This window comes from Sminthopsis crassicaudata, chromosome 6, assembly GCF_048593235.1.
Source record: "Sminthopsis crassicaudata isolate SCR6 chromosome 6, ASM4859323v1, whole genome shotgun sequence".
NCBI classification, from domain to species: Eukaryota; Metazoa; Chordata; class Mammalia; order Dasyuromorphia; family Dasyuridae; genus Sminthopsis; species Sminthopsis crassicaudata.
Window position 1 is genome coordinate 144,494,133 of NC_133622.1, and position 22,224 is coordinate 144,516,356.

The 22,224-nt window shown below is 33.7% G+C and overlaps 1 pseudogene; it reads left to right on the top strand.

Moving 5' to 3' along the window:
- The window catches only part of LOC141547296 (catenin alpha-3 pseudogene), a 79,478-nt pseudogene extending 71,966 nt beyond the window's left edge, over window positions 1-7,512 (top strand).
- Window positions 7,513-22,224: the final 14,712 nt, after the last annotated feature.

Below are 22,224 nucleotides of genomic sequence, written 5' to 3' on the forward strand. Positions count from 1 at the left end.
ATCTCAAGTGGGGTCTATAAATTAAATATAGGGGAAGGGGTTCAGGGGGGTCAAGGGAAAAAGCATAATCTGGGGATAATATGATGGCAGGAAATACAGAATTAGTAATTTTAACTGTAAATGTGAATGGGATGAACTCTCCCATCAAACGGAGACGGATAGCAGACTCGATCAAAAGTTAGAAGCCTACAATATGTTGTTTACAGGAAACACACTTAAAGCAGGGAGATACATACAGAGTAAAGGTAAAAGGTTGAATCTATTATGCTTCAGGTAAAGCCAAAAAAGCAGGGGTAGCCATCCTTATCTCAGATCAAGCAAAAGCAGAAGTTGATATAATTAAAAGAGATAAGGAAGGAAACTATATCCTGCTAAAAGGTAGCATAAACAATGAAGCCATATCAATACTAAACATATATGCACCAAGTGGTATAGCATCTAACTTTCTAAAGGAAAAGTTAAGAGAATTGAAAGAAGAAATAGACAGTAAAACTATAATAGTGGGAGATCTCAACCTTGCACTCTCAGATTTAGACAAATCAAACCACAAAACAAATAAGAAAGAAATTTAAAAAACTAAATAGAACATTAGAAAAACTAGGTATGATAGACCTTTTGAGAAAATTGAATGGCAATAGAAAGGAATATACTTTCTTCTCAGCAGTTCATAGATCCTATACAAAAATAGACCATATATTAGGACATAAAGATCTCAAAATTAAATGTAGGAAGGCAGAAATAATAAATGCCTTCTTCTAAGATCACAATGCAATAAAAGCTACATTCAGTAAGAAGTTAGGGGTAAATAGACCAAAAAGTAATTGGAAACTGAATAATCTCATCTTAAAGAATGACTGGGTGAAACAGCAAATTATAGAAACAATTAATAATTTCACCGAAGATAATGACAATGATGAGACATCATACAAAAATCTGTGAGATGCAGCTAAAGTGGTAATAAGGGGAAATTTTATATCTTTAGAGGCTTATTTGAACAAATTAGAGAAAGAGAAGATTAACAAATTGGGCCTGCAACTGAAAAAGCTAGAAAAAGACCAAATGAAAACCCCCCAACCAAAAATCAAACTTGAAATATAAAAACTTAAAAGGAGAAATCAATAAAATTGAAAGAAAAAAAAAACTATTGAATTAATAAATAAAACCAAGAGTTGCTTTTATGAAAAAGCCAATAAAATAGATTAACCTTTGGTAAATCTGATCAGAAAAAGGAAAGAGGAAAATCAAATTGTTAGTCTTACAAATGAAAAGGGGGATCTTTCCACCAATGAAGAGGAAATTAGAGAAATAATAAGGAGTTACTTTGCCCAACTTTACGCCAATAAATTTGATAACTTAAGTGAAATGGATGACTTCCTCCAAAAATATAGGCTCCCTAGATTAACAGAGGAGGAGATAAATTGCTTAAATAGTCCCATTTCAGAAAAAAAGAAATAGAACAAGCTATTAATCAACTCCCCAGGAAAAAATCCCCAGGACCAGATGGATTTACATGTGAGTTCTACCAAACATTTAAAGAACAATTAGCTCCAATGCTATATAAACTATTTGAAAAAATAGGGGATGAAGGAGTCCTACCAAACTCCTTTTATGACACAGACATGGTACTGATACCTAAACCAGGTCGATCGAAAACTGAGAAAGAAAATTATAGACCAATTTCCTTAATGAATATTGATGCTAAAATCTTAAATAAGATATTAGCAAAAAGACTTCAGAAAATCATCCCCAGGATAATACACTATGATCAAGTAGGATTTATACCAGGAATGCAGGGCTGCTTTAATATTAGGAAAACTATTAGTATAATTGACCATACAAATAATCAAATTAATAAAAACCATATGATCATCTCAATAGATGCAGAAAAAACATTTGATAAAATCCAACATTCATTCCTACTAAAAACACTTGAGAGTATAGGAATATGTGCACTATTCCTTAGAATAATCAGGAGCATATACTTATGACGGTTGGTAAGCATAATATGCAATAGAAATAAATTGCAACCTTTCCCAGTAAGATCAGGAGTGAAACAAGGTTGCCCATTATCACCATTACTATTCAATGTAGTACTAGAAACGCTAGCCTCGGCATTAGGAGCTGAGAAAGAGATTCAAGGAATTAGAGTAGGAAATGAGGAAATCAAACTATCACTCTTTTGCAGATGACATGATGGTATACTTAGAGAACCCCAAAAACTCTGCTAAAAAGCTATTAGAAATAATTCAGAATTTTAGCAAAGTGGCAGGATACAAAATAAATCCACATAAATCCTCAGCATTTTTATATATCACCAACAAAATGCAACAGCAAGAGATACAAAGAGAAATTCCATTCCAAACAAATATTGAGAGTATAAAGTATTTGGGAATCCATCTACCAAAGAATAGTCAGGAATTATATTAGAAAAATTACGAAACACTTGCCATAAAAATAAAGTCAGATTTAAATAATTGGAAAGACATTCAGTGCTCTTGGATAGGCCGAGCAAATATAATCAAGATGACAATACTCCCCAAACTAATCTATTTATTTAGTGCTATACCAATCAGACTCCCAAGAAACTATTTCAATGACCTAGAAAAAATAACAACAAAATTCATATGGAAGAATCAAAGGTCGAGAATTGCAAGGGAACTAATGAAAAAAAACTCAGAGGAAGGTGGTCTAAGTGTACCTGATCTAAAGCTATATTATATAGCAGCAGTCACCAAAACCATTTGGTATTGGCTAAGAAATAGACCGGTAGATCAGTGGAACAGATTAGATACAAAGGACAAAAAAGGGTACATCTATAGCAATCTAGTCTTTGACAAACCCAAAGATACCAACAATAGGGATAAAAATTCTTTATTTGGAAAAAAAAAACTGTTGGGAAAACTGGAAATTAGTATGGCAGAAATTAGATATGGACCCACACTTAACACCATATACCAAGATAAGATCAAAATGGGTCCATGATTTAGGCATAAAGAATGAGATCATAAATAGATTAGAGGAACAGAGGATAGTCTACCTCTCAGACCTGTGGAGGAGGAAGGAATTTATGATCAGAGGAGAACTAGAGATCATTATTGATCACAAAATAGAAGATTTTGATTACATCAAACTAAAAAGTTTCTGTACAAACAATACTAATGCAAACAAGATTAGAAGGGAAGTAACAAATTAGGAAAATATTTTTTACAGTTAAAGGTTCTGATAAAGGCCTCATTTCCAAAATATATAGAGAACTCACTCTAATTTATAAGAAATAAAACCATTCTCCAATTGATAAATGGTCAAAGGAAATGAACAGACAATTCTCAGATGATGAAATTGAAATTATATCCACTCATGTTCCAAATCACTACTGATCAGAGAAATGCAAATTAAGACAACTCTGAGATACCACTACACACCTGTCAGATTGGCTAAGATGACAGGAACAAATAATGATGAATGTTGGAGGGGATGTGGGAAAACAAGGACACTGATACATTGTTGGTGGAGTTTTGAAAGAATCCAGCCATTCTGGAGAGCAATTTGGAACTATGCCCAAAAAGTTATCAAACTGTGCATACTCTTTGATCCAGCATTGCTGCTATTGCGCTTATATCCCAAAGAAATACTGAGGAGAGGAAAGGGACCTGTATGTGCCAAAATGTTTGTGGCAGCTCTTTTCGTAGTAGCTAGAAACTGGAAGATGAATGGATGTGCATCAATTGGAGAATGGTTGGGTAAATTATGTTATATGAAGGTTATGGGATATTATTGCTCTGTAAGAAATGACCAGCAGGAGGAATACAGAGAGGCTTGGAGAGACTTACATCAAATGATGCTGAGTGAAATGAATAGAACCAGAAGATCGCTGTATACTTCAATGTTGTATGAAGATGTATTCTGATGGAAGTAGATATCTTCAACATAAAGAAGATCCAACTAACTTCCAGTTGATCAATGATGGACAGAAACAATTACACGCAGAGAAGGAACACTGGGAAGTGAATGTAAATTGGTAGCACTACTGTCTATGTACCCAGGTTACTTATACCTTTGGAATCTAATACTTAATGTGCAACAAGAAAATGGTATTTACACACATATATTGTATCTAGGTTATACTGTAACATATGTAAAATGTATGGGATTGCCTGTCATCAAGGGGAGGGAGTAGAGGGAGTGAGGGGATAATTAGGAAAAATGAATACAAGGGATAATGTTTAAAAAAATTACTCATGAATATATACTGTCAAAAATTATAAATAAAATTTAAAAAAAATATTGATGAAGCATAGTTCCCCCTACCTTATTTTTTATCAAAAATCATTTATTTACTCCTATTTATTGAAATAATTTATTTTGTTTTACTGATAAACAGCTAATCATGCAATGAAGCATAGAAACATTTATTTACAAAACATTAAAAGTTTCATCTTTTAATTTGGAGAACTTTTAAAATCCAGTTTACTATATTGTACTCCATAAATATGGACATTTTAGACTTCATCAAAGTTCTTAATAAAGCATGATACTTCTCTTTTTCAAAAGATGGAGCTATATAGCGTAAAGATAATAATATAAGCAGATTGATTCAGAATTGTTTGGAAGAACGGACTCAAAAAGGAGTTTTTATTAGTTCAACTTCACAATGATAACATAGATGCTTATATACAAAAACATGCAGAAATAGAAACACACATGCACACACACATATATGTTAATTATGGTCAGAGCCAGTGAGAGTGTCAGGTTACTTTTAAAAAAATAAGAACCAAGCATAATAAAAAAGTTAAAACATTAAAAGATCTAGGGCTTTTTGTGCATTGTAAGTTTAATATGTCTGCAATTATACAACATTTTATGAGGCAGCCAAAAACCAAAATATAATATTTAATACTAACGCTAAACTGTAGTTTAGCAATTTATTTTATTTTCTTTTTAAATAAGTTTCTTTTATTTTCAAAATAAAAGCAAAAATAATTTTCAATATTTGCCCTCACAAAACATTGTATTCTAAATTTTTTCTCCCTCTCTTCCCCCCACCCCTTCCCCTAGACAGCAAGTAATAATTCAATATATGTTAAGCTTCAGCAATTCTTCTATATATGTTTCTACATTTATCATGCTGCACAAGAAAAATCAGATCAAAAAGGGAAAAAATGAAAAAGTAAACAAAATCCAGTCAAAATGGTGAAAATATTATATTGTGATCCACATTTAGTCTCTTCAGTCCTCTTTCTGGATGCAGATGATTCTCTAGATCACAAGGCTTCTGGAATTGGCCTGAATCACCTTATTGTTGAAAAGAGCCTGGTACATCAGAATTAATCATCATATATTGTTGCCATGTATAATGTTCTCTCGGTTCTATTCACTTCACTTAGCACCAGTTCATGTAAGTCTCTCCAGGCTTTTCTGTAATCATTCTGTTGATTGTTTCTTATAAAACAATAATATTCCATAATACTTATTTATCTCCCATAACTTACTCAACCATTCCCCAACTGATGGGCATCTATTCAGTTTTCAGTTCCTGCCACTTCAAAAAAGGCTGCTGCAAATCTTTTAGCAATTTATTTTCTGAGCAAGGTAACCAGAAGAGTGAGGAACTTGGGTTCACAATCTAAGATAATTCTTCAGAGGAATTCGAGAATTTTAATTTATAATAAAAGAGGACTGGAGAGTCTGAAGGAAAAATGATATTGCTTTCTTTAAGCATTTGAAAAGCTATCATATGAAGAAAAGAGAAGAATCATCCTTATTTGAGGTAGAGATCCAAACCAAGAGCAATACATGGGAGTTATAAAGAGGCAATTTTAGGTTTCATGTCTAGAATCCTTCCAAAGCTTCTTTTAAAATAGCAGGGCTTCTCTTTAACCTGGCTCCCTAGCCTGGGGTAGCCAAGCCAAGCTGATGGATAGCCCAGAGAGGTAAGGAGTTTGGTAGTGAACACGTGGGTCTTCAGACCAGGTGTTCACTAGGGAGTTAACAAGTCAGGGAATTAAGTCACGGCATTATGTGAGTAGGTATAATGAAGGCTTTTCAGATTATAAATGGATGTTCTTGAGTGCGCTACCAGTTATTAAACTATAGATTCAAGAAATCGTGGCCAGAGACCTTGGAAGGCTTCAGAGGAGGCGAGCTGGGTAGAGTTGACACTGCAAAGGTGGCTAATCTTGCTTGTTCCCTGTCTGCAAATGAAGACGGAATAAAAATTGTTAAGACAGCAGCCAGTCACCTGGAAACATTGTGCCTGCAGGTTATCAATGCAGCTCTAGCTCTCACTGCCCGACCCAAAAGCCAGGCGGTAAAATCCAATATGGACCTGTATAAGCGTCTGTGGGAAAACCACATCCATGTTCTCACTGAAGCAATAGATGACATCACAAACATTGATGGCTTCCTTGCTGTCTCTGAGAGCCACCTGGAGGATGTCAACAAGTGTATCATTCATTGCTCTAAGAGACCAAGATATTGACAATTTAGACTGTGCAGCTGGAGCAATCAAAGGAAGGGCTGTAAGAGTTGCTCACATCGTTTTGGGAGAAATGGGCAGTTGTGTGCCTGGGGCTTACACTGAAGGAGTGCTGAGGAAAGTTGGCTACCTTAACAACGCAATCCCAGAGGTCATCACCCAAGTCAACATTGCCTCAACATTGACTCAATCCACGATATCCGCTGTGCTGTCATGATGATCAGGACTCCTGAGGAGCTGGGAGACATTTCAGATCTGGAAGAAGATCATGATGTTTGCAGTCACATGAATGTTCAGACAGAAGGGAAGACAGACAGGGCTAAAATGCCTCAACTACCTGAGGCTGAAAAGGAAAAGATTGCAGAGCAAGGAGCTGATTTCAAGAAAGTCAAGAGCAAACTGGATGCTGCAATTGAGATATGGGATGATACCAGCAATGACATCATCGTCCTGGCCAAGAAGATGTGCATGATTATGATGGAGATGACAGACTTCACCAGGGCAGAGGCCCACTGAAGCACACAACTGATGTGATTTATGCAATTAAAATGATATCCAATTCAGGCTCAAAGATGGATATTCTTGCTAGGCAGATCGCCAAACAATGCCCTGACCCATCCTGCAAGCAAGATTTATTGGCTTATCTGGAACAGATAAAATTCTATTCTCACCAGCTCAAAATATGCAGTCAAGCGAAAGCTGAAATCCAGAATTTGGGAGGAGAGCTAATCATGTATGCTTTGGATAGTATCACCTCTCTAATCCAAGCTGCCAAGAACCTGATGAATACTGTAGTCCCCACCATGAAAATGTCCTACATTGCCTCCACCAAGATCATCAGGATCCAAAGTTCTACAGGGCCCCGGCATCCTGTGGTCATGTGGAGAATAAAGGCTCCTGCAAAAAAGCCCCTGATTAAACGAGAGAAGCCAAAGGAGGTCTTTGCAGCAGTGAGAAGAGGATCTGCTAAAAAGCAAATCCACCCTGTCCAAGACATGAATGAATTCAGAGGAAGACAAGTCCTAATTAACTAGACTGGCTACTCGACTCCAGCTAATCCATTCTTAGAGCCCTGCTCAATTCACTGCCTTTATTTTCACTAGATCAGTTCCTTGCTCAATTCACTGCTTTTGTTTTCATTAGATCAGTTCCTTAAGTGCACTAATAATTGAACAAGTAGCATAAGATATATAGGGCTAGGTAGACAACTCTAAGAAATATGGCTTCACATCATACTTCATATTTGGCAAAAATTTCTCAAAGTTGTTAGTTCAATTCCTCTTGCATCACCTCAAGGACAATCTTCTACTTCTTTCCAAACCACAACAACCAAAAAAGAATCCTACCTGTTTTCACGAATTTCAATAATCACCCATTTATTTAGGGTGTTGAAATTCTTTAATAAAAGTCACAATCTTGATTTTCAATGGAAAGAATCACTCAAAAATACTTATTGTGTCCATTATGTACCAGGCACTATCCTATAAACCAGGGATACATATCAAATAAATTATTTTATCATGAAGCCTTTTGATACTGCTGCCAACCAGTAGACCCAATAATATGCCAGTCAATGGATTTTTAGATTAATTAAAAATATGCAACTCCTCATTCTCTTTCACTTTCCCACTTATAAGATTCCAGTTATCCATAAGATTAACAGTTATGCTTTACAGAGCTATATAATCATTGAGGACATACTTTCTAATACTGCAGCCCATTAATAATGAGTTATATCATTCATAGAAATCTAACCAAGTTTCAGTAGCTAAACAACTTGATGGTTCCAGAAATCCAATCCATTATATTTGAAGTATTTCACATTATTTCACATTATTAAATGAAGTACTTTTAACTTTGCACCATTTCAGAAGAGTGTGTTCATAATAATTAGCCAGTGCACAAATCCTTTTCTTCTTCAATGTAGTCATCTGAAGTTCTGGCTAATATAGGTCTTAAAACCATTTGTTGAATGAATAGATCATCACCCATCGTGGGAATCAAGAGAACTCCTGGCAGGGTGGGAGTGTTTATAATAGAAGAAACAAAAACAAGTTTTCTCTGCAAGTCCAAAATCCCTTCATCAATCCATAACTTTTATAAGAAGAGGGAGTATTGGCTTGAAAACCTTTGAACATTTAGAGAACTTAAAAAAAAAAAAAAAAAAACTAATGTTTTATATTACTCCTTTGAAAACCAAAGGCAAGTTTGTAGTAGTGATTCCAGACTGCTTTTGATAACCTTTTAATACAAGCCTTTACAAACTTTTCTAATACCAATCTCTGTTAGTAGGCCCTATTCAAGTATATAGTTGCTTATAAAAACACAAACTTGAGTGTTCCCCAAAGCTGCCTTCTGACAATGCTCACAATAGCACCTGTCTTTCAAAAAGCCCTTTGGTAGTTAAACATCAGTTTTCTTGCTGTTCAATCCTCAAGGACCTCAGTGGTTCTTTAGCGGCCATGCAGTACACTGAAAAAATAAGAAAGATTATCATCAAAAACATGCATTCAAATCCCACCTCTGACGGTGATTGACAAACTATAAAATCTCACATAGACTTAATATCTTCAGATGTAAAATGGGGACAATAATAGCAATCAAATGAGATAGTGCAAGTCACATGTTTGGTAATTATTAAAGGGATCTATCAAAGGTTATGGGGTTTTACAGAAGGCTGCTGAAATCAGGAGAAACCTGATTTGGAATCCCATCTCTGATATTCTCTGGTTGTGTAACTATAAACAAGACAGCAAATCTTTCAGTCTTACTTTCCTCTAGGGCCTTTAATAAGTAGCATCCTAGAATGTTGTGAGAATCACTTGATAAAATGCATGTAAGATGTTTTGCAAACATTAAAGGACTAAATAAAAAATAAAATAAAATAAAATAAAATAAAATAAAATAGCAGCGCTTGATTTAAGAGACAATGGTTTCTCCCTTAAAGGACATCATGAAAGGAAAATGAAGACATTTTTTCTGGAATATTATGAATATTCCTTTCACATATGAGTTCATTTTTGGTTCATATTTTGAGATGCTATGAAATACTTGATGTTTGAAAAGGCAGTTATTCTCTTGCTTTATCTTATATAAATGCTAAATATGACTCTGATCCTTGTTCTTTACTGTCTTTCTTGCTTGCATGCTGGGTGTCTTCAAAGGGAGTTAGGTGATATAGTAGATATAGCACCAAGTATGGGGATCTGGAAGCCTGAGTTCAAAATCTTCCCTAACTGTATAACCCTGAATAAATCACTTAACTCCGTTTGTCTCAATTTTCCCATCTGCCAAATTTTCTAGAGAAGGAAATGGTAAAACACTTTAGTATCTTTACAGAGAAAATCCTAAATAGGGAAACAGAATCAGACATAACTGAAAATAACTGAACAACCAAAAACATGAGTCATCCTATCCATTATCCAGGTTCTCTCTTTTGCAAGTTGAGCATCTTTAGTTCTTGTAATTTATCTTCAGTTAGCATAATCATGAGATCTTTCATCATATGAGACTACCCTCTTCTAGACACTTTTCATCTCATCTTAGTCCCTCACAGGGACAGAGTACAGAGTTTTAGTCCTGAGGATAATAAAGATAGGTGGCTAATACACTTTTGGCATTATAGCCACAGAGCTGGAAAGGATTTTCCAGTTATTTATGACCAACATCATCTTTTCACAGATGAGAAAACTAAGACATATAAATATTAATTTATTTGACTAAACTCATATAGAAAGTATATATCAGAATTTTTTAATCTGACTGTGTATCCTCTTATTACAGATCTAGGAAATTTTCCACTTTATTCCATTGCTTGAAGTTCTTCAAGTAGGAAAAGTAGGTGAGGACATAATCACTTTTGTTTACTTGCTCTGTGTTACTTTGTGTTCTAAGTTAGAAAAGTTTCGGAGTTTACTGTTTAATATATATATATATATATATATATATATATAACTTGATTCCATAAAATGTGATTAGGTTGTGCAAGTATTAAAATATAATTTTTAAATAAAGAAATGCACCAACTATATTCAAAACTTCCTTCTCCCCTTCCCCCTTTGGACTCACAGTTCCATTGCGTAATCTCTATTCATCCTGAATATAAAAAGGTTTTTTTTTCCTCACAGCACATGCACTCAAATGATTAATCAGTGACTAATTGTCCTTCATATTTGTGCTGTTGGTAGTGTCTTGAGGTGATTTACATTATTTAGACCTATAAAAGTGAGACTAAACTATTGATATAAATGATTATGGTAAAGGGCACAGGGAAAAAATTGAAATATCACAATAGAAAGTGTGGCTTTTGCTGGAAGGCACTCTACTCTCCCTGCTCTACAATTCTCTTGAGTTTCTTAATGTTTTAGCCTTTGAGGTCAGAGTAATTATAGTAACTCTCCAAAGACCTCCTATTTTCCAATGCTTTAGAATCCTCATATATGTACATTTTAAAAAAATGCAATTCTATCATGAGGTCAAAGGAGAAAGTTCAACTTTCAGGTAAACCTGGTATTATTTCATGAGATAATATTTCTATAACTATTTTAGGTTTAAATTTCCCATATTCACTTTGTAATGTCATCATGAATTGAAAACTAGAGTCACACTTTTAGGAAGCCAAAAAAAAAAAAAAAACTGGCTTGAAATATTTTGTTTCATAGAAGCAAATAGCATTCATAAAAAATGAATATATTCCAAGGAAAAGCTAATGCTTTCTTACTATACATATATATATATATATATATATATATATGTATATATATATATATATATATATATATATATATATATATATATATATCAAAGAAATAAGAAAACTCACCTGAAAGTCAATCAGAAAGAAAAGCATACTTAAGAGGAAGGTTTTCTTAAGGTGCTATCTCACAGAATAGAGATTTGGTACATTCTTTTGGTCTAAATGAAAAGAGAATAAGGATTTTCAGTTGGGTAGAAATCCAAAATGAAAGTGGTATTTGAAATATATGTGTATACATCTTTAAATACATATGTATCAGTTGCTATTTTTTATTCTTGGAGAGAACCAAAATCACGTCACTTTGTTGGACTTAAGGTACAGTGAATCTGACTGTGACTTATCAGAACAATTTGAGCTCAGAAGTTTCTACCACTGGTCAGGCATAAATAGTCCACATGAAGATTTGGAGAGGCAATGTCTTTAAATTTGCACATCTAACATTTCTTCTTAACTATTACAAATGCTTATAGTGCACAGTGCTTTCTTTGATGCATACATGATCTGTTGGGTAGTTGTGTACTGGTGTCCCTATTCCAAAGTTCTTCAGAGAGACCTTGAAAATGTCTCAGTAGATTTCATTGGCCAACCTTGTTCCACTCAAGGTTCTATTTCATTGTAATATCTGTGGGGTTCTCTTGCAAAAACAACTGGACTTCATGCTGTCCATCAGCATGTGGTATATAATGGTATATTTGGTACTGATGGCAAGTCTAGTCATTTTTTCAAAAGTTTTTGTCAACTTTTTTGTGTGTTTCAACCATAGGATGGGATCTCTACCTCTCTTAGGAAACAGTCCTAAGATTGGATGAAGCAGACACGTTTTAGTGCAAATGTTCTATCCCCTTCTTCATGCCAAGAAATGAACAGTTTGGTTTATAAAAAGGCATCTCAGACATACAGAGGGCTGCAGAATAGTTTCTTGAATTCATTAAAAATACAATACTATATCTTGGGCTGTTTTTGAACAGGATTGCTACTAAAGCTCTCAGTTTATCTGCACCTGCTTCTTTGTCACTTGCTTGATTACTATAAGACTTTGAGGTAGATGATAACAGTAAAATGGTATAGTTGATGTGATTTATGTGATTTATCCATAAATAGATTTAAGTGAGAAAAAGTTTACAAAGTCCATATATTAATTATAGGCAACTACTTCTAGTTAAACATCATATTTTTATATTTGCATTATCGAGTTTGTTCCAATAATATAGCATATTAACTATTAACTCTTCATATATTTTTTGCTTATTTATTGTGTGTATGTGAAGCATACACAAGTAGGTTTAAGCTACTTGCTCAGGGGGACACAGCTATTTACTATTAATTATCTGAGGCTGCATTTGAAAGCATGTCTTCCTCACTCCAAGGCTGGAGCTCTATCCAGTGCACCATCTAGCTACCCTTATATTAAAAATTTTTTAAGTGCTCATTTATAGGCCATGTTATAATCATTATATTGAAAATTGACTAAAAGAAGAGAAAAGAAAGTTTTTTTCCTTTTCTTCTGTTCCTTTTTTTCTTCTTTTATTCCTTTGTTCCTTCCTTTCCTTTTTCCTCATTCCTTCTTTTCTTCCTCTTCCTTTCTTCTTTTTTCTTGTTCCTTTGTTCAAGAAACACACACACATACTCACACACACACACACACATCAGCAAACTAATGTAGACAATTGTAAGAAAATTGGTGTTTTCTCATTTAAAGGATGCTTATTGCATAAACCTCAGAAATCTGTTCCAAATAATATTCATAGAGATGTGAACAAATAAACAGAACCAGAGAGAAGAAGAAAAGAAAGAAGCAAGGTGACAATAAGCAAAAAGTGAAAGAGATTTAAAAATAGAAAGCCTTCAAGGAGGTCAAGAGGTTAAAAAAAAGGAAAGATGAAATTCTAAAAAGTGAGCTCCAGATGGAAGACAAAAGAGAACATTAGGTGTGTTTTTAATTTACTAGTTTTGTTCATTTAATGAATTTCAAATTGCCTTAAATGACCCAAGGGTTTATAAACTCCTTTGGGATCAGAAATCATCGGAATCTGCTGAAACCAGATTACCCCCCCTAGTTTTGTCACATAGCTGCACACTGGCATCTTCTGCTTTTAAAGTAGTCACAGTCAAATCATCTTTCAGGTTTCACTCAAAGAAGGTGAAACCATAGACAATAAGGAAAATACACAGTAGAATTCCAATCTGACAGTGTTTTCTTTATACAATATGAGATTTAAGAGAAAATAGATGGTAAATAAATAGTAACAGGGAAACAATTAAGGGGTTTTGCAGTCAATAGGAAACCAGCCATTCACTAATCAGAAGCAACTGGTAATTATTTCTGTGGCCATTGAGTGGCTGGTATCAGGTCTGTGCCCTTTGCTCCCAATTCCCCCACCCCTGCCTGATCATGAGTTTGTTTTTCCCTATGTAATGGTAGCTATGTAGAAGAATCAAAGTGTAGTTAGTTGGCTGAGAAAATTATTTTTAATGTAGCTTAAATAGGTCACAAATCCACCATGATGAATAAGATGAGGTTTCCATTGTCCCATGGTCTAAGAGAGAGGATGTTTTAACCTCAATTAATTAACTTTCAATTTCCCTAAGGTAAGTCAATAGGACTGCTTCTTAATGGGGGTGACAAAAAATCTGGGCTTTGTACAATTTGAGCCTTGGAAAGGTCAGATGCCCTCAGGGGAAATTAAGATATTTGTTTAAGGCCCCTATTCTTTTTCTTTCTTTTTCCTGAGGTCAAACACATATTCATCAAAAGTCTGTCTTCTATCACCTATCATAAAATCATTGAATTTCAGGGAATTCAACAGACATCTAGCTCTACCCATACCGGACAAAGAATTTGTACCACAACATAATTGAGATGGTATCATCTTGCCCCTGCTTGAAGATTTCATGAGAGGAAAACCCACTAAAATAGTTAAATAATAAAATCAACAGCAGCAAGCATTTTGTATAGCATGTTGGGGTAGGCAAAATGCATTAAAATTTTTTAGGTGGAGTCCAGATGATGGAGTAAAGACAGAAACTTGCCTGAGTTTTTCCCAAAACCCATCTAAATATCTTTAAATAATGACTCTAAATAAATTCTAGCATATGAAAACCCACAAAAAGATAGTGTGAAGTAGTTTTCCAGGTTATGATAACTATGAAGATGAGCAGGGTCTATTACACCAGGGTGAGAATGAAATGAAATCCAATACAGGCCCTACCAGCTCCTTCTGGATCCCAGAAAATCAATAAAGATATTAATGGTTTTAGAGCCTTTTGGGTATAGTACAAATTGCTCTACAGTATGGTTGAATCAGTTCACAATTCCACCAACAAGAAGTCAATGTCTCATTTCTTCCACAGTTCCTCATTTTCTTTTTTCTGGCCTAATATCTTTTGACCTAACAATACCACTATTAGCTATGTATCCCAAAAGAGATTTTTTAAAGGAAAGAAAAAGAATTATATGTACAAAAATATGCATAGCAGTACTTATCTGGGGGCAAAGAATTGGAAATTGAAGGGATACCCATTAATTAGTAAATGAACAAACAAATTATGATATGTGATTATGTTAGAATACTAATGTACTATAAGAAATGAAGAGCAGGATGCTCTCAGAAAAACCTAGAAAGATTTCCATGAGCTCATGTAAAGTGAAATGTAGAAAGTAATAACTGTTTTGGGAGATTGTGAATGACTTGGCTATTCTAACCAGTCCAATGATCCAAAACAACATTGAAGGGCTTATAATGAAAAATACTTTCTATCCTCAGAGTAGGAATTGATTGTATCTGAATATAGACTGAAGTGTGGTTTTTTTTGCTGTTGTTGCTTTGTTTTGGTTTGATTTTTATCTTATTTTTCTGGAGTATTTTCCTTGAGTATTTTTGAATGTTTTCTTTCACAATACTACTTTTTCAGAAATGTTTTGCATGACTTTGTAAGTGCTTTCTCAATCATAGTAGTGGAGGAATGGAGAGAATCTGAAACTCAAAGACTTAAAAACAAATGTTAAAAATGTTTTCTATGTAACTGGGTAAAAATAAATACTGAACATTTCAAGAAAAAAAAAAAAAGAAAAAAGACCGAGAGATCTATATTTTTGATATGTCCAGTGTTGAGTTTTTTCTAAGTCTATAGGAATTTCTGTTACAAAGATACCCAGAAAAACTGAGTTATCTTGGAAAACAACGTAACATTTATTATATAGGTTTTCTTGAATTGAAATTTATTGTCTTGTAATGAAACCTCTCTTATTTTCTGCTATGAACATGGAAATAGTCTTGTGTTTCTCTTTTCTAGTTTTGTGTTTTCAATTTTAAATGAATAAAAAATTTTCTCCCTTCCTCCCCCCCTAAAAAAAATTCATTCTTTTCCTCACCATGACCAAGGATGTATTCACTATTGTTTTTCCCAATTTATAGATGAGAAACTTGAGGTAAATGGAGATTAAATGGCTTGCCCACAGGCACAGACCTACTAAATCTCCAAGGCTTGATTTTAGTTTAGGTCTTCGTGACTACAGGCACAATCTTTAGGAAGTTTTCCTGATATCAAACCTAAATATACCTTGTTCCAATTTACCTGTTTCTCAAGGGTCGTCTCTCTAGCTAAAAAAAAAAAAAGGCAGAACAAGTATAGTACTTCTTTCAGATAACAATCATAAAAATACTTGGATAGTAATTACATCCCCCAGAGTCTTCACATCTCCAAGGTGACTATCATGAATTCCTTCAAGTGATCATAAGAGACAAGGGACAAGGTCCTTAATCTTGGTTAATATGCTGACCATTCTAGGGATGGCCTACCCAGGGCAAAATATAGTGGGACTTCTCTACTTCTGAAAGCTATGTATGTTTTAATGTAGCCCAAGATCTTATTAGCATTTTGTCTAGTAAGAACTTTTCTCAAAATATTGTCGAAACTTGCTTTCCCTATCTTGTAAAAGTCAATTTTATATGTATACCTATCGAGTTTTATTATAAAAATTCTAATATATTAGGTGCCACCAATTGCACTATTCTTTTCTGCATTTTTATCCCATTTGGTAAGCTAACTTCCAAAGTTATGCATCATTCACAAATTTCATAGGCATACTTTTATGTGAATCACTAAATGTGAAATAGCACAAGACCCAAATACAGATTCCTGGACCGGTCCTCTGAAGGCCTCCTTCCAATTTGTTATTTTTTTCTGTTTTTTTTTTTTTTAATTAAAGCTTTTTTATTTTCAAAACATATGCATAGACATTTTTCAACATTCATCCTTGCAAAACCTCATGTTGTAATTTTTCCCTCCCTTCTCTCTATCCCCTTCTCTAGACAACAAATAATTCCATATGTTAAAATGTGCAATTCTTCTATAGCTATTTCCACAATTATTGTTCTGCACAAGAAAAATCAGATAAAAAAGGAAAAATTAGAAAGAAGTCAAAATGAAAGCAAATAATAAGAATGAAAATACTATGTTAAATCCAATATATGCACATATATTTATACAATTATCTTGCTGCACAAGAAAAATCAAATCAAAAAGTAAAAAAGTGAGAAAAAATAAAATGCAAACAAACAACAACAAAAAAGAGTGAGAATGCGATGTTGTGATCCATCCGCAGTTCCCAAAGTATTCTCTCTGGGTGCAGATGGTTATCTCCATTACAAGACTATTAGAACTGGCTGAATCATTTCATTATTGAAAAGAGCCACATTTATCAGATTTGATCATCATATACTAGTGTTGTTGCGGTGTACAATGATCTCCTGGTTCTTCTCATTTCACTTACATAAGTTCATGTAGGTCTCTCCAGGCCTCTCTGAAATCATCTTGCTGATCATTTCTTACAGAACAATAATATTCCATAACAGTCACATACCATAACTTATTCAGCCATTATCCAACTGATGGGCATCCATTCAGTTTCCAGTTTCTTGCCATTACAATAAGGGCTGGCAGGAACATTTTTGCACATTTGGGTCCGTTTCCTTCCTATAAGATCTATTTGGGATATAATCCCAGTAGAAACACTGCTGAATGAAAAGGTATGTACAATTTGATAGACCTTTGGGCATAGTTCCAATCTAATTTGTCACTGAACTATTAATGATTATTTTCTAAATTCAGTCATTCATTTTTTTCAGTGTAATTTTATTATAATATAGTTGTTTACACAAAAATATAAAAAGATATTTCATAAAACTCTGATAAATTTAAAATAAACTATAGTCTGTCCCCAAAAGTTTAATATTGCACTTAAAATGTTGTGATTTATTGTATAAGTACTGTAGGGCAGATAGGTTATGCAGTAAGTACTGCTGGAAACACTATAGCTAAAATGAAATAAGGAAGACTTTTTGAGTTCAAATCTTACTTTAGACCCTGTGTGACTCTGGACAAGTAATTTGATTCTGTTTGGCTCAGTTTCCTCATCTGTAAAATGAGCTGGAGAAGGAAATGGTAAATCAAGTATTTTTTTTTACATTTAGATTGTGTATATTTGTATTCAAGTCCAACTGAAAATGACTGAACAAGAAATATAATTGCTTTTCTTATTCTCTGCTTAAAAAATGAAATGAAAACAGACTTTTTCAAATTATAGCTCCTTGAAGCCATCTCTTCCTTCCCTAGATTTTCAATAATTTGATATGCATTAAGAAATACAGAATTTTGTCAGCAATTAAAGTCTAAGCACACTAGCCTATCATTTACTATTTTCTTCCCTCTTTTGAAAATCAAGATGAAATTTTCCTTTTTCCATTGCGTTTATATCTTGCTTTTTCTCCAGACTTTGAAATACCATTGCCAGGGTCTCATCTGCCCACTCTTTCATTATTTGTATGTTCAGATTAGTTTATCTTGTGTAGGTGACTTGAGTAAGTCAAGAAAAGGAAAATGGCCTCTGACATCTATCTTCATTATATTTGCTTTAATTTTCTGTTAGATATTTTTTTTCAGAATTCTCTGGCACTCTTCTTAGCAGAAGATATAGAAGCAAAATCTTTGCCTTTTCTACTCTGTATGGTGTCATCATCCCTTCCATCCCACACAGACTGTCTATATTTTCTTTTATCTTCCTTTTTCTCCCAAAACAGATTAATAAAAACCCTTTCTAGTAATTGGAACTATTCTCGCTGATAGTAAATGATCAAGTTATTTAAAAATATTTGTTTTCTTATCTGAACTTATGTCCATATTTTATACGTCCTTTTAAATACTAAATTATTCAATAAGTTCCCTTTTCATCTACCTTGATATCCTTATAAAAATACCACTTTTTCATCCTCATCACAATTATACTCTTCTTTTTCCTTAGAATTAATTCTCCAAATTTCCATATATCAATCTATAGATAGATAAATAGACATATTTATATATTCCTATTTCTTCTCTTCTATTATACTCCTAGCATTGGTGATCATTTTCCAGTTGACCTCCCACTTCTTTTCCCCTGTTCAATGAAATGTTCATTTCATTTACCTCAGCACCTGATAGTGAGATTTAGATAGACTAGACTATTCACTTCTGTGAATTTCTTTAATTCTTGAAGGATTATGTTATCCTTAAGACAAGTAAAGTATAGCCTGATGCTATGTAAAAACTGTATAAAGCAATGAAATAGGGTAACTTCTCCATCTTTTGTGTCCCTAGCATGGGATGTAGATGTTACCAGATTTTTCTACTCTTTTTCTTCCTATAAACAGGCCCTTCTCTCCAATCTTTGCCCTAACATTTTTATTCCTACAGAGAAAAATTCCCATGCATACCAGATGGATGGGGTATATAAAATAAGGCAGTATGACTCAATAGTGCCAAATCTTCCCCAATCCAAAAAGACAGCAATAGTTATCAGCTTTATTTTCATCTAAGGGGGTTGGAGGAGGGGAGATCCAATAAGAATCCTGCCTTGGGATGTGTATACAATATATAAAGAAATCAATATCAATACAATTATCTCTTATTTTCTTCAGAAGCCTCCAGTCTAGATAAAATACAGTCAATTTTTGAACAAACACACACCAACCACCACCCTATCCTCAGCTTCACTTCAATCTTCTGTTTGTTTCACCAACTTATTCTACCCACTGATTTATTCCGTCATTTTTCTTAACCCTCTAATTGTTCCACTTATTTTTCCTTACATATGTTACATTGCTTTGCCAACTATCTTATTCTTCTTGAGTTTATCTCTTTAAATTCTACTCTTTAATCTACTTTGATCATTATTTACCTCCTTATTTTTAAGTTGTCATTATTTATTATGTATCTTTCTTACTTTACAATCCAGAAGCAGAATATTGATCAGTATGTGGACCTGAAGATTGTTTTTCAATTACCTGCAGATTCTGACTATATTTTTCTTCCCCAAATCTGACTTCTAACGTTACAATATTCCAAATTCTCCCAGTCACCTATACAATTTCCTCCTAATTTGATTTGTCCCTTCTCCTGCTTCTTCATGTATTACAAAAAAAGTTTAGCTTAAAACTTGTCTTTAATACTTCCTGTATAATAGTAGCTAAATATCTATACCTTTGTTTTATCATCTATAAAATGTGGAGTCTTTTAATTTATAAGAAATCAAGGCATTTTCCAATTGATAAATGGTCAAAGGATATGAACAGACAATTCTCAAAGAAATTTCAACTATTTCTAGTCATATGAAAAGATGCAACACAAATTAAGACAACTCTGAGATACTTTGTACTCCAAATATTTGAGGGTTCTGTCACTCCAAAATCCATTCAGAGGCTTGATCTGGTGTTGATTCTGAGTGTTTCAAAAAGTCAAGAAATTTTATCTAGGTTATACAAGTGCAATTATGCAAAAATATTTTTATATTGGCCATATTCATGAAAGTAAACAGAAACAAAAGAAGAAACAAACAAAAAATGAAAAAAAGTAAGTGTATGCTTCAATATAAATTCAGACTCCATCAGTTCTTTCTCTGATAGCATTTTTCTTCTTTCTCTGATAGCATTTTTCCTCAAAATTCCTTCCAAATTATTTCAGAGGATTGCATTGCTAAGAATAGTGAAGTCATCATTGTACAGTATTGGTGTTTTTATGTACAGTTCTCTTCATCTTGCATCAATTTGTAAAACTCTTTCCAGGTTTTTTGCTATTTGGACATCATGTTTTATAGCACAGTAGCATTCCGTCATTATGATATACCACAATAAGTTTGCTATTCCCCAATTGATAAGCATCATCTCATTTTCCAATTCTTTGCTACCACTTCAAGACCTGTTATAAACTTTTTTGCACCTATAGTTCCATTTTCTTTTCTTTCTTGATCTTTGGGATACAGAACTAGTAGTGATATTGATGGGTCAAAAAACAATGAACAGTTTTATGGCCTTTTGGGCATAGTTTCATCTGAAAACCCTTGCAGCGAATCATGAAGACTTGAGTTCAAATTTGGAATTTGGGAGCGCTCATATTGAATCTGTCATCTTGACTCTGCATCTTTTTTTTTTTTATTTTTTTTTATTCATTTTTCCAGATTATCCCCTCCCTCCCTCCACTCCCTCCCCCCGATGACAGGTAATCCCATACATTTTACATGTGTTACAATATAACCTAGATACAATATATGTGTGTAAATACCATTTTCTTGTTGCACATTAATTATTAGCTTCCAAAGGTATAAGTAACCTGGGTACATAGACAGTAGTGCTAACAATTTACATTCACTTCCCAGTGTTCCTTCTCTGGGTGTAGTTATTTCTGTCCATCATTGATCAACTGGAAGTGAGTTGGATCTTCTTTATGTTGAAGATATCCATTTCCATCAGAATACATCCTCATACAGTATTGTTGTTGAAGTGTATAGTGATCTTCTGGTTCTGCTCATTTCATTCAGCATCAGTTGATGTAAGTCTCTCCAAGCCTCTCTGTATTCCTCCTGCTGGTCATTTCTTACAGAGCAATACTATTCCATAACCTTCATATGCCATAATTTACTCAACCATTCTCCAATTGATGGACATCCATTCAACTTCCAGTTTCTAGCTACTACAAAAAGAGCTGCCACAAACATTTTGGCACACACAGGTCCCTTTCCCCTCTTTAGTATTTCTTTGGGATGTAATCCTAATAACAGCAATGCTGGGTCAAAGGGTATGCACAGTTTGACAACTTTTTGGGCATAGTTCCAAATTGCTCTCCAGAGTGGCTGGATTCTTTCACAACTCCACCAGCAATGCATCAGTGTCCCAGTTTTCCCACATCCCCTCCAATATTCATCCTTATTTGTTCCTGTCATCTTAGCCAATCTGACAGGTGTGTAGTGGTATCTCAGAGTTGTCTTAATTTGTATTTCTCTGATCAGTAGTGATTTGGAACACTCTTTCATATGAGTGGATATAGTTTCAATTTCATCATCTGAAAATTGTCTGTTCATATCCCTTGACCATTTATCAATTGGAGAATGGTTCGGTTTCCTATAAATTAGGGTCAGTTCTCTATATATTTTGGAAATGAGACCTTTGTCAGAACCTTTACTTTAAAAAATATTTTCCCAATTTGTTACTTCCCTTCTAATCTTGTTTGCATTAGTATTGTTTGTACAGAAACTTTTTAGTTTGATGTAATCAAAATCTTCTATTTTATGACTGCATCTTTACAACTGTTTTTTTTTCTTTCTATTTCTAGTAATCATCATGGATTTCTTTTTTATGACAGTGAAATTTGAATCATTTATTTCCTCCCTCATACATTATTCTTTTAGATTAAATGGTGTCTTTGCCTTATATAAGAATTATTATTATGAATTGATGGCATTAATTTCCATATTCTCATGGTTTTATTGTTATACAAATGGTATCATTATAAGTAGAGTGTTGAAGTTGTAAGAGAGAGTTAAGGATTTTACATATCATGAAATTTTTAAATGTTATTAGACTATTAGATGATTTCATAGTACTTATATATTAATATGTTCTCATTTAATAACATGATAAAACAAAACTGTTTTTGGCCCAACTCAAAGCTCTTTACACCT